Genomic DNA, 10,212 nt, shown 5'->3' with positions numbered 1-10,212 from the left:
TTAATTGCTTCTTTAATCAGAAAAACAGTTTTCAGCTGTGTAACATAATTTAAAAAGGGTTTTCTAATGATCAATTAGCCTTTTAAAATGATCAACTTGGATTAGCTAACACAACGTGCCATTGGAACACAGGAGTGACGATTGCTGATAATGGGCCTCTGTACGCCTATGTAGATATTCCATAAAAAATCGCCGTTTCCAGCTACAATAGTCATTTACAACATTAACAATGTCCAAACTGTATTGTCTGTTATTTAAATGGACAAAAATTTGCTTTTATTTCAAAAACAAGGACATTTCTAAGTGACCCCAAACTTTTGAATGGTAGTGTATATATACAGTACAGTCAAACGTTTGGACACACCTACTCATTCCAGTGTTTTCCTTTATTTTTACTGTTTTCTACATTGTAGAATAATAGTGAAGACATCAAAACTATGAAATAACACATATGGAATCATGTATTAACCAAAAAAGTGTTATGTTTTATATTTGAGATTCTTCAAAGTAGCCACCCTTTGCCTTGATGACAGCTTTGCACACTCTTGGCATTCTCTTGATTGTCTGGGTTAGGTGGAGAGTTTGGCCGGCTGGCATTTCCTTGTCTCATCGTGCTCTAGCGACTCCTCATGGTGGGCCGGGCTTCTGCYAGCTGCCTTCGGTCATCAGTTGGACTGTGTTTCCTCTGACACATTGGTGCGGCTGGCTTCCAGGTTAAGCGAGTASTGTGTCAAGAAGCAGTGCAGCTTGGCAGGGTCATGTTTCAGAGGACGCATGGCTCTCGACCTTCTCTCCTGAGACAACATTGTAACTACCAATTGGATATCACAAAATTGTGTAGAAAAAGGGGATAAAGTAAAAAGATTTAATAATATTAGAGTGTAAAGCTGTATACAGTAGCATATAGAGCGTATTAAGCAGTATACAGTAGTATATAGAGTGTAAAGCAGTATACAGAAGTATATAGAGAGTGTAAAGAAGTATACAGTAGTACATAGAGAGTGTAAAGCAGTATACAGTAGTATATAGAGAGTGTAAAGCAGTATACAGTAGTATATAAAGAGTAAAGCAGCATACAGCAGTATATAGAGAGTATAAAGCAGTATACAGTAGTACATAGAGAGTGTAAAGCAGTATACAGTAGTATATAGCGAGTGTAAAACAGTATACAGTAGTATATAGAGAGTAAAGAAGTATACAGTAGTATATAGAGTGTAAAGCAGTATACAGTAGTATATAGAGAGTAAAGCAGTATACAGTAGTACATAGAGTGTAAAGAAATTAAGTAGTATATAGAGAGTGTAAAACAGGTTACAGTAGTATATAGAGAGTGTACAGTAGTATATAAAGAGTGTAAATCAGTATAAAGTAGTATATAGAGTGTAAAGCAGTATACAGTTGTGTATATAGAGAGTGTAAAGCAGTATAAAGTAGTATATAGAGTGTAAAGCAGTATACAGTAGTATATAAAGAGTGTAAAGCAGTATAAAGTAGTATATAGAGTGTAAAGCAGTATAAAGTAGTATATAGAGTGTAAAGCAGTATACAGTCGTGTATATAGAGAGTGTAAAGCAGTATACAGTAGTATATATACAGAACACCTTCCTAATATTAAGTTGCACCCCCTTTTTCCCTCAGATCAGCCTCAATTATTGGACTCTACAAGGTGCCAAAAGTGTTCCACAGGGATGCTGACACATGTTGACTCCAATGCTTCCCACAGTTGTGTCAAGTTGGCTGAATGTCCTTTAGGTGGTGGACCATTCTTAATACACACGGGAAACTGTTGAGATTAAAAAACCCAGCAGCATTGCAGTTCTTGACACACTCAAACCGGTGCGCCTGGCACCTAGTACCATACCCTGTACAAAGGCACTCAAATATTTTGTCTTGCCCATTCACCCTCTGAATGGCACACATACACAATCCATGTCTCAATTGTCTCAAGGCTTAAAAATCCTTCCTCCCCTTCATCTACACTGATGATTGAAGTGGATTTAKCAAGTAACACCAATAAGGGATCATAGCTTTCACCTGGTCAGTCTATGCCATAGAAAGAGCAGCTGTTCCTAAAGTATAAAGCAGTATACAGTAGTATGTCTGACACCACACTTGACTTGTCTTTGCCATCTGTACTGACCTTTAGCAAGACGATACATTGGTTATTGGAGTGTGTGTTTGAATCATGGTTGTCCCTCAATTGATGTTCTACTAAATAACATACAAGATCGCCTTTCCCCTGGCTAACCATCGATCCCCCCTTCCTCTCCAAGCCATAACAGAACTGCCTTTCTCCCTGGCTAACCATCGTTGCCCCCCTCCTCTCAAGCCATACCAAAGACTGCCTTTCTCCCTGTCTAACCATCGATGCCCCCCTCCTCTCAAGCCATACCACAAGACACGCCTTTCTCCCTGTCTAACCATCGATGGCCCCCTCCTCTCAAGCCATAGCAAGACTCGCCTTTCTCCCTGGCTAACCATCGATGCCCCCCTCCTCTCAAAGCCATACCAAAGACCGCCTTTCTCCTGTCTAACCCATCGATGCCCCCCTCCTCTCAAGCCATACCAAAGACCTCCTTTCTCCCTGTATCTAACCATCGATTGCCCCCCTCTCTCTCAAGCCATACCAAAGACTGCCTTTCTCCCTGTGTCTAACACATCGTTGCCCCCCTCCTCTCAAGCCATACCAGAGACTGCCTTTCTCCCTGTCTAACCATCGATGCCCCCCCTCTCTCAAGCCATAGCAGACTGCCTTTCTCCTGTCTAACCATCGATGCCCCCCTCCTCTCAAGCCATAACAAGACCGCCTTTCTCCCTGGCTAACCATCGATGCCCCCCTCCTCTCAAGCCATACCAGAAGACTGCCTTTCCCCTGGCTAACCATCGATGCCCCCCTCCTCTCAAGCCATACCAAAGACTGCCTTTCTCCCTGGCTAACCATCGTTGCCCCCCTCCTCTCAAGCCATACCAGAGACTGCCTTCTCTCCTGTCTAACCATCGATGCCCCCCTCCTCTCAAGCCATACCAAAGACCGCCTTTCTCCCTGTCTAACCATCGTTTCCCCCCCTCCTCTCAAGCCATACCAAAGACCGCCTTCTCTCCTGGCTAACCATCTTGCCCCCCTCCTCTCAAGCCATAGCAGAGACCGCCTTTCTCCCTGGCTAACCATCGATGCCCCCCTCCTCTCAAGCCATACCAAAGACCGCCTTTCTCCCTGTCTAACCATCGATGCCCCCCTCCTCTCAAGCCATACCAGAGACTGCCTTTCTCCCTGGCTAACCATCAATGCCCCCCTCCTCTCAAGCCATACCAGAGACTGCCTTTCTCCCTGTCTAACCATCGATGCCCCTCTCCTCTCAAGCCAGAGCTGAAGCTGACTAGACACCATTCACATTCCATTTTGATAATTAGCTGTTTTTTTTGTTTTGTTTTTGATTCTCAAGTGCTTTGAGATTACATTTTGTAATCGAAAGTGCTATATAAGCTAAATAACTTATTTATTGTGCTGTGTTGTTGTTCCCAGGTGATCCTGAAGGGCGAGCGCGGGCGCGGCCGGAGCGGAGAGATGGCCGTGGATGACATCACCTTGAGAAAAGGTTCCTGCACCGAGGAGCACAATCTGAGAAGACATTAATACACACAGCAGAGAGACAGAGATGGAGAGAGAAAGAAAGAGAGAAGTGGAGAGAAGATAGAGCCCAGGGAGGAGCAGACTCTGATTGGACCCCCATAGAGGGTCCAAGAGCACCTCTGGCGAGAAGGGGCATTTCTCTCTGCCTGTACACCAATAAGAAGACCGCACCAAACCTGTCCACCAACAAGAGGACTGCACCAAACCTGTCCACCAATAACTAGACTGCACCAAACCTGTCCACCAATAACAAGACTGCATCAAACCTGTCCACCAATAAGAAGACTGCCCCAAACCACAGGGGAGAAAGAGGGTTCGCCATGTGATCCCCCACCACCCCTACCCACTCTCTCCAACTCTTCATCACCCGGTCCCTCACTATTAACCTGTGCATGCCCCTGGTAACCTTGGAAACGTCCCTGTGAGCACTGCCACCCAGCCAACCACACCGCCCAAAGGCCTTCATCGATGTTTCATCATCTTGCMTTCAAATTTTWGTCAGAAGCCACATTTGATTGTTTGCTATCCATCATTTAGATTGTCTGACTGTTTTAACCTGCGTCGTGTTCATTAGGTACCAAACAGGGAAAAACTGARTGAAACAGGGAGGGACTACGAGGGCTTGTCCAATAAGAAACAATTATTTKCATTTTCCATTGCAGAGCATTTTAAAACATTTCRTGTTCTGTGCCCTAATGAACGRGACCCAGGGACAACAAGAGAAGACACCAACCTGTAATGATAATGGGGAGAAMGAYAAATCCAAACSCTGCTCAGTTTATTTAGACAAATCAAATTCTGTAAAACTAGTGCTGAGGCACTCGTATGTTACTATTGCTACAACCGTATGCAAGTTCACATGATAAGACATTATTATCTTCTTTTTTCTCTCACTGTAAGATTTGTTTTATTTGAATGGGTTATTTCCAAGACTTTCTGAAATGGGTCTTGGAGAAGTGGCGTATGCATTCTGAATTTTAAGATTGACCGTGATTTCTCTCTATGTGCTTTGTTCTATTAAGTGCAAGTTGGTTGTACTGGCGATGACAGTATRAACGATTTCTGGCTCTCACCCAGTGTATTATTGTAAATGTAGTCGTGTGTACATATTCTAGAACACTTTCATGCTCATATTAAGCTGTGTGGTTTATACGTTTATGTAAATTCAGACTTTAAGTATTAATTGGAGTTGAAAAATGTATGGTTTTCGTTRGTTTCTATAATTCAAGATCAATATATGGATAAACATTTGAACCTTGTGGGAATACAAGGCTGTTTACAGTACATAAATTACCATCTGTTCATGCTTTATGTTGAATTACTAGATCGCTTCCTCAGTAGTTTTTTAACGTTTCGCAGTACACAGTTGCATTATTGTGTCATCTGCCATAATGAAGGTTCTGATCTGTTGGAAATTCAAACTGACCTATATGCTTGGATCAGTTCACCAAATTCTCATAAMATACTCAGCCAATTATGTAAATAAAGGGACATTGACTGATACATGTTTGACTAAGCGTGTCATTGTCATGTTGTCRTTYTCTTTTCTGTGTGACAAACTTTTACATAAAATCTAAAACAAAAAAACTGAAGCCAGAAATTCACATMAGCACCACAATGACCACTCCACCCATGTTCCACTAAGGTTTTCCGGCACATAGCTTTGACCTACTACAGTAGCTATGTTGCAAAGGAGGTTGGTGGCACCTTAATTGTGGAYGARGGGCTTGTGGTAATGGCTGGAGCAGAATTAGTGGACTGGTATCAAATACATCAAACACATGGTTTCCATGTTATGTTATTATGAGCTGTCCTCCCCTCAGCAGCCTCCTGTGCTATGTTGGTCTATTGTACTTCAAACAATGTGTATGCAGGTTGCTTAGGATTCAAACCTTCTCAAAGAGCCTAATTTATACTATTTGAGGAGGTGTGCCAACAATAATGTAATTTGTACCGCATACAAGTTCAAGTATTGGATTCTTCACACACCACACTAATCCCATTCCACTACCTTTTCAAGCTTTTTTAATTACATGAAAGGAAGCTTTGCTTTTATACTTACAATACCATCATGCTTGATTGAGCAAGCTGTTTTGTCTTGTAGTAATGTGGTGCCTGCCTGTATTTCTGTAAACCATTATTTTAGCAATACATGGAATTGAGAACAAAATGTTTTGGGGGGTCAGTAGGTTCCCAACATAAGTGGTGGTGTGTTGGACACAATCACTCATATATAGAGGGCTATTCATGTTTGTCACAATATTGTTTTGAACGCTCATTTTGGGTTGATGCCCGACTGAGGATTCTACTCAATGCATCGTCAATGAGCCCTGATGAAGATTTCATCCAAAGTGCATTACAGTTGCTTGGAAATACAATGACATTCAAAAGGAGGCAAATAATTAGTAGGAAAACCTTTTGTCATAATTTTGTCGATCAGGAGCTCTACCGAGGCAGTCCCGTTAGATCTCTTATATACAGACAAGTTATATTTGCATAATTTTGTTTATTCGTTCATCATTAACTTTTGCTTCATTCATGTGACTGACCAATACTGGGTCATGCATGTGACAGACCAAAACATCACGAAGCTTCTTCTCTCTAAACAGAGACCTTGAAACTGAGAGATCTTTAATTCTCAAAACAACAGTCTGGGAGTACTCCCAATTAAAGCTACTAATAGTGAGGATTCGTTCAATTAGTCACCTGCATGAACACAGAAAACGGTTGTTAGAAAAGCACAAACATAGAACACAGAAATGTATAAATAGAAAAGCACCAACATAAAATGTTCCATCACATGGGAAAGACAAAGCATTTGAGTGCCTTTGAATGGGGTGTAGGTGCCAGGCGCACCGGTTTGTGTCAAGAACTGCAAATCTGCTTGGTTTTTCACACTCAACCGTTTCCCGTGTATCAAGAATGGTCCACCACCCAAAGGACATCCAGACAACTTGAAACAACTCTGGAAAGCATTGAAGTCAGCATGGGCCAGCATCACTGTTGAATGTTTTCGACACGTTGTAGAGTCCATTCTCTGACGAATTGAGGCTATTCTGAGGGCAAAAGCGGGCGCAACTCAATGTTAGCAAGGTGTTCCTAATGTTTGGTACTCTCAGTGTGTATATATATACTGTATATACAGTACCAGTCAAACGTTTGGACACACCTACTCATTCCAGGGTCCACCTACTCATTCCAGGGGTCACTACTACATTGTAGAATAATAGTGAGACATAACTATGAAATAACTCAAGCCCCCACTGTTTTGAGTACCACACATTAGGTAAAAACAAATACATATACTTTTTTTTGGGGGGGGGGGGGCTTGCCTGTTTTGCTTGTTATTTTGGCATTAATACATGATATTATCAGTTTGCAAACAATGTAAAAATAATAATAATTGAGTTAATAAAGCCGCATACAAACATGGTCTCTTTTTAGTTTCTTGAGTAAGGCAGCTCCAAAATGCAGGTTTTCAGCCTAGCTCAGTGCTTTCTGTGTCGGTGGGCAGCCAGCAAAAAATACAGAGTGTGCGCCTGATTGGCTCAGTTTTCTGTCACTCATGGGACAGTACGTCATCCCCAATTCTAAGGTTAGACTCGAAGATTTTAGCCCCTTGGGTTTCGCCATAGAGTATTTAGAAGTGCCCATCCAAGAAGGCTCAAGGTCATTGGCCACAGAAAGAATGACATCAAGTCACGTTATATCTACAGTAGCTTTGATTGGACTGATCATGTCACATCATACTTAGCTAGCAGTCATCATCAGTTGTCATCAAGTCGACAATCTACTGGCAAATCCTTTTAAATCCTTGTCATATGAAGAGAAATAACGAAGAGAAATTGTAGATAAAACGTATCGGTGCGGATCGGCCATTGTACATAAAGATTACACAACAAGTTGGAAATCGCAAATTCAACAATGAGTGGTTTGAAAGGAATCAGTGGCTAACTTCAAGCATTGCAAAAAAAAATTCTCTGAGTTCTCACATAAATCTAGAGAATGCCACACTTTGATGACAAGATTGGATGACAAAATTTGCCAACAAAGGACTGCTGCGCCACCTTCACAAGGTGAGTCCAAAAATGTCTTGTATGCTGCATAAATGATGTAAATGATACTGTAGCTAAGAAAGTAATACTAAGTGTATGTTGTGTAGTAAGCTGTTAGTAGCCCATGTGCCTCACCCTAATAATTTGCTGTATTTTCACCAACGTGGTATTGTAAACACATCGTTCATGGCCTGGTGTGTGTTTGTTTGGCTACTTTATTTATATAGCTTTGACAGTGCTACTGATAGTAGTGTGGTGCTTGACTTGCACGTGCAAATTCAGCACACACAACATTTTGTAATATAGTTGTGTTATTTGACGTGTAAAATTAACAGCTTATTTAACCAGTCAAATAGTGTTATATGACTGTATATTTTTGACAGCAAGACCCAAACGCGTTCAATGTGCCTCACACTAATAATTTACTATTTTCACCTCTTAATTTCGCCTACCGTTCTAACTTGGTGGTGCACAAATAGCCTATAACCTGTTTTAGAGAAATGAATGATCGAATATTGTAAGAGCTTTCATTGTCTGTTTATATGCCCCATTTATTTATCCTACGGTTCTGACGTGTACAGGGAGTACACTGTAAGAAGGCCCATGGCCCATGTTCTGAATTCTGTCGCTGTACCTTTCAAAAGTGCTGAACAAATAGTTATATTGACTACGTCCGTCCTAGCTCGCTCATTAATGTCTTCATAGAAATTCCGGATTGCCTCTTATTCGCTTGTTGTCCCCTTATGCCATAGTTTGTACATCTCAATTGTCAGTAGAAACCACATTTGTTTATGCAAGTCAGCCATATCAGCTATGTTTTTATGTGTAGTGGTTTTGCTGGCATGCATCCCACTTTTTTTTATTTTTTGCCCCACCAAGATTTACATACTAAATAGGAAACTACATGGACCCTAACCCCCTGCTCTACAGGTCACCTGGCCTGAATTGCCTCATTATAGTTTAAATGAACAGCACCTGCAATGCACCGGGGGCTTTGGCGCGCCAGGTCAGAAAGAACAATGGACCGTCCATGTTATGGTGAGAGGAATGGCGGGACCAGGTGCAAACGTGGATCTTGAATCTGATGGCGGTGGAATGGTGGACTGGACTGTTGTCCAAAGGAATGCAAAAAGGCTCAAGGTTATTTTGGAAAACAAAATGTTAAGTTCTGATAATGTACCTTCTTACATGTTAGGAATACGGTTTGTAGAAGAGGAGCAGGTAACCCAAATACCAAACTTGAACCCGTTTGAGATACCTAAACTGGTGCAAAAAGTATTCGGTAAAGTTCAAGCTGTGAGGATCACGAGTAGTGGGCTAGTTTTGATTTGTTCTGCTTCTGCAGAGCAGGAAGAGCATGTGTTTTGAGAAGCATGCCATGTCGTGGGTAGCTCTTCGGATCAGGGCACCCGTCAAGGGGGTAATTTTGGGAAGTTGATGTTAGAAAAATAAAGTATATCCATGGAGTGGTTGATGCATGTCGTATGAATTGAGTGGTAAATCAAGGAAAAGTAAAGAGTGTCTGTTTTTTTTATAAGTGTCCCTCCCTACCCAGGTGATGTTGGGATATATGAATGATCATGTAAGAGCGTTTGTCCCAAGAGGGATGCAGTGTGATCACTGTCAAGCTTTTGGGAAAGTGTCTGAAGAAGGGGAAAGCCAAGATGTATATGTTGTGGAGGAGACCATCTAATGTGTTGTAGAAGTGAGGAGAATGTGAAGTGTTGCGATTGTGGTGGGAACCATGAGGCGACGTCTTTGGAGTGAAGGAGATGAGGTGGCTAGAGTCAGCGTAATCAGAGCATCTCATATGCATTCTGATTGGCTGGACCTGGCTCCCAAGTGGGTGGGCCTATGCCTTTCGAGGCCCACTCATGGCTGTGCCCATGCCCATAGATTAGGGCCTAATGAATTTATTTATATTTACTAATTTCTTTATGAACTAACTCAGTAAAATGGTTGAAATTGTTGCATGTTGCGTTTATATTTTTGTTCAGTATAGTTCAACATACAACCATTCTATGTAAACGTGCAAATGCAATCTACATGGATATCCTGCTACAGTATGAAAGTTGCAAAACATTTTGTCTTGACATCAGATGTTATTGATTTGGTAGCGATAATAACAGTTACAGCTATCACAAAGAACTTACAAATTGCTGTAGCAAATTACTTTTATCTAAACACCATTATTATTCCAATTTCTTCCCAAAACAAAGGTTTCTTCTAAATGATATCTTTTGAAGTTAGTGTGCAAAATAAAGCACAGGCTTGGGCCGCATGGCCCATGAACATAGAGACAAGGATGAAGATAAAAACAATACTTTATTTAATGAAATCGAAAAGCTCTTGATCAGCCAACATATAAAAAGTTTCTTACATAAGGCAAACACACAAAGCAGAGGTACAGCTACTATCTCTATCTTGGCTGCATGGACAGTAGTTTCCTTCCAGCTCCCCACACTTTTATTGAGGGGATCAATTGAGAGCTACACTGCTAATAAATCAGGAACATCACTTGCTCTC

The 10,212-nt window shown here is 41.4% G+C and overlaps 1 pseudogene; it reads left to right on the top strand.

Annotated features, from left to right (window-relative positions):
- LOC112073025 (nephronectin-like) overlaps positions 1 to 5,134 on the top strand; it is a 76,557-nt pseudogene extending 71,423 nt beyond the window's left edge.
- The last annotated feature ends 5,078 nt before the right edge of the window (positions 5,135 to 10,212 follow it).

This window comes from Salvelinus sp. IW2-2015, unplaced genomic scaffold (genome assembly GCF_002910315.2).
Source record: "Salvelinus sp. IW2-2015 unplaced genomic scaffold, ASM291031v2 Un_scaffold2125, whole genome shotgun sequence".
NCBI classification, from domain to species: domain Eukaryota; kingdom Metazoa; phylum Chordata; class Actinopteri; order Salmoniformes; family Salmonidae; genus Salvelinus; species Salvelinus sp. IW2-2015.
Note: the sequence above shows the minus strand (reverse complement) of the source record. Positions and strands in the feature narration are given on the sequence as shown.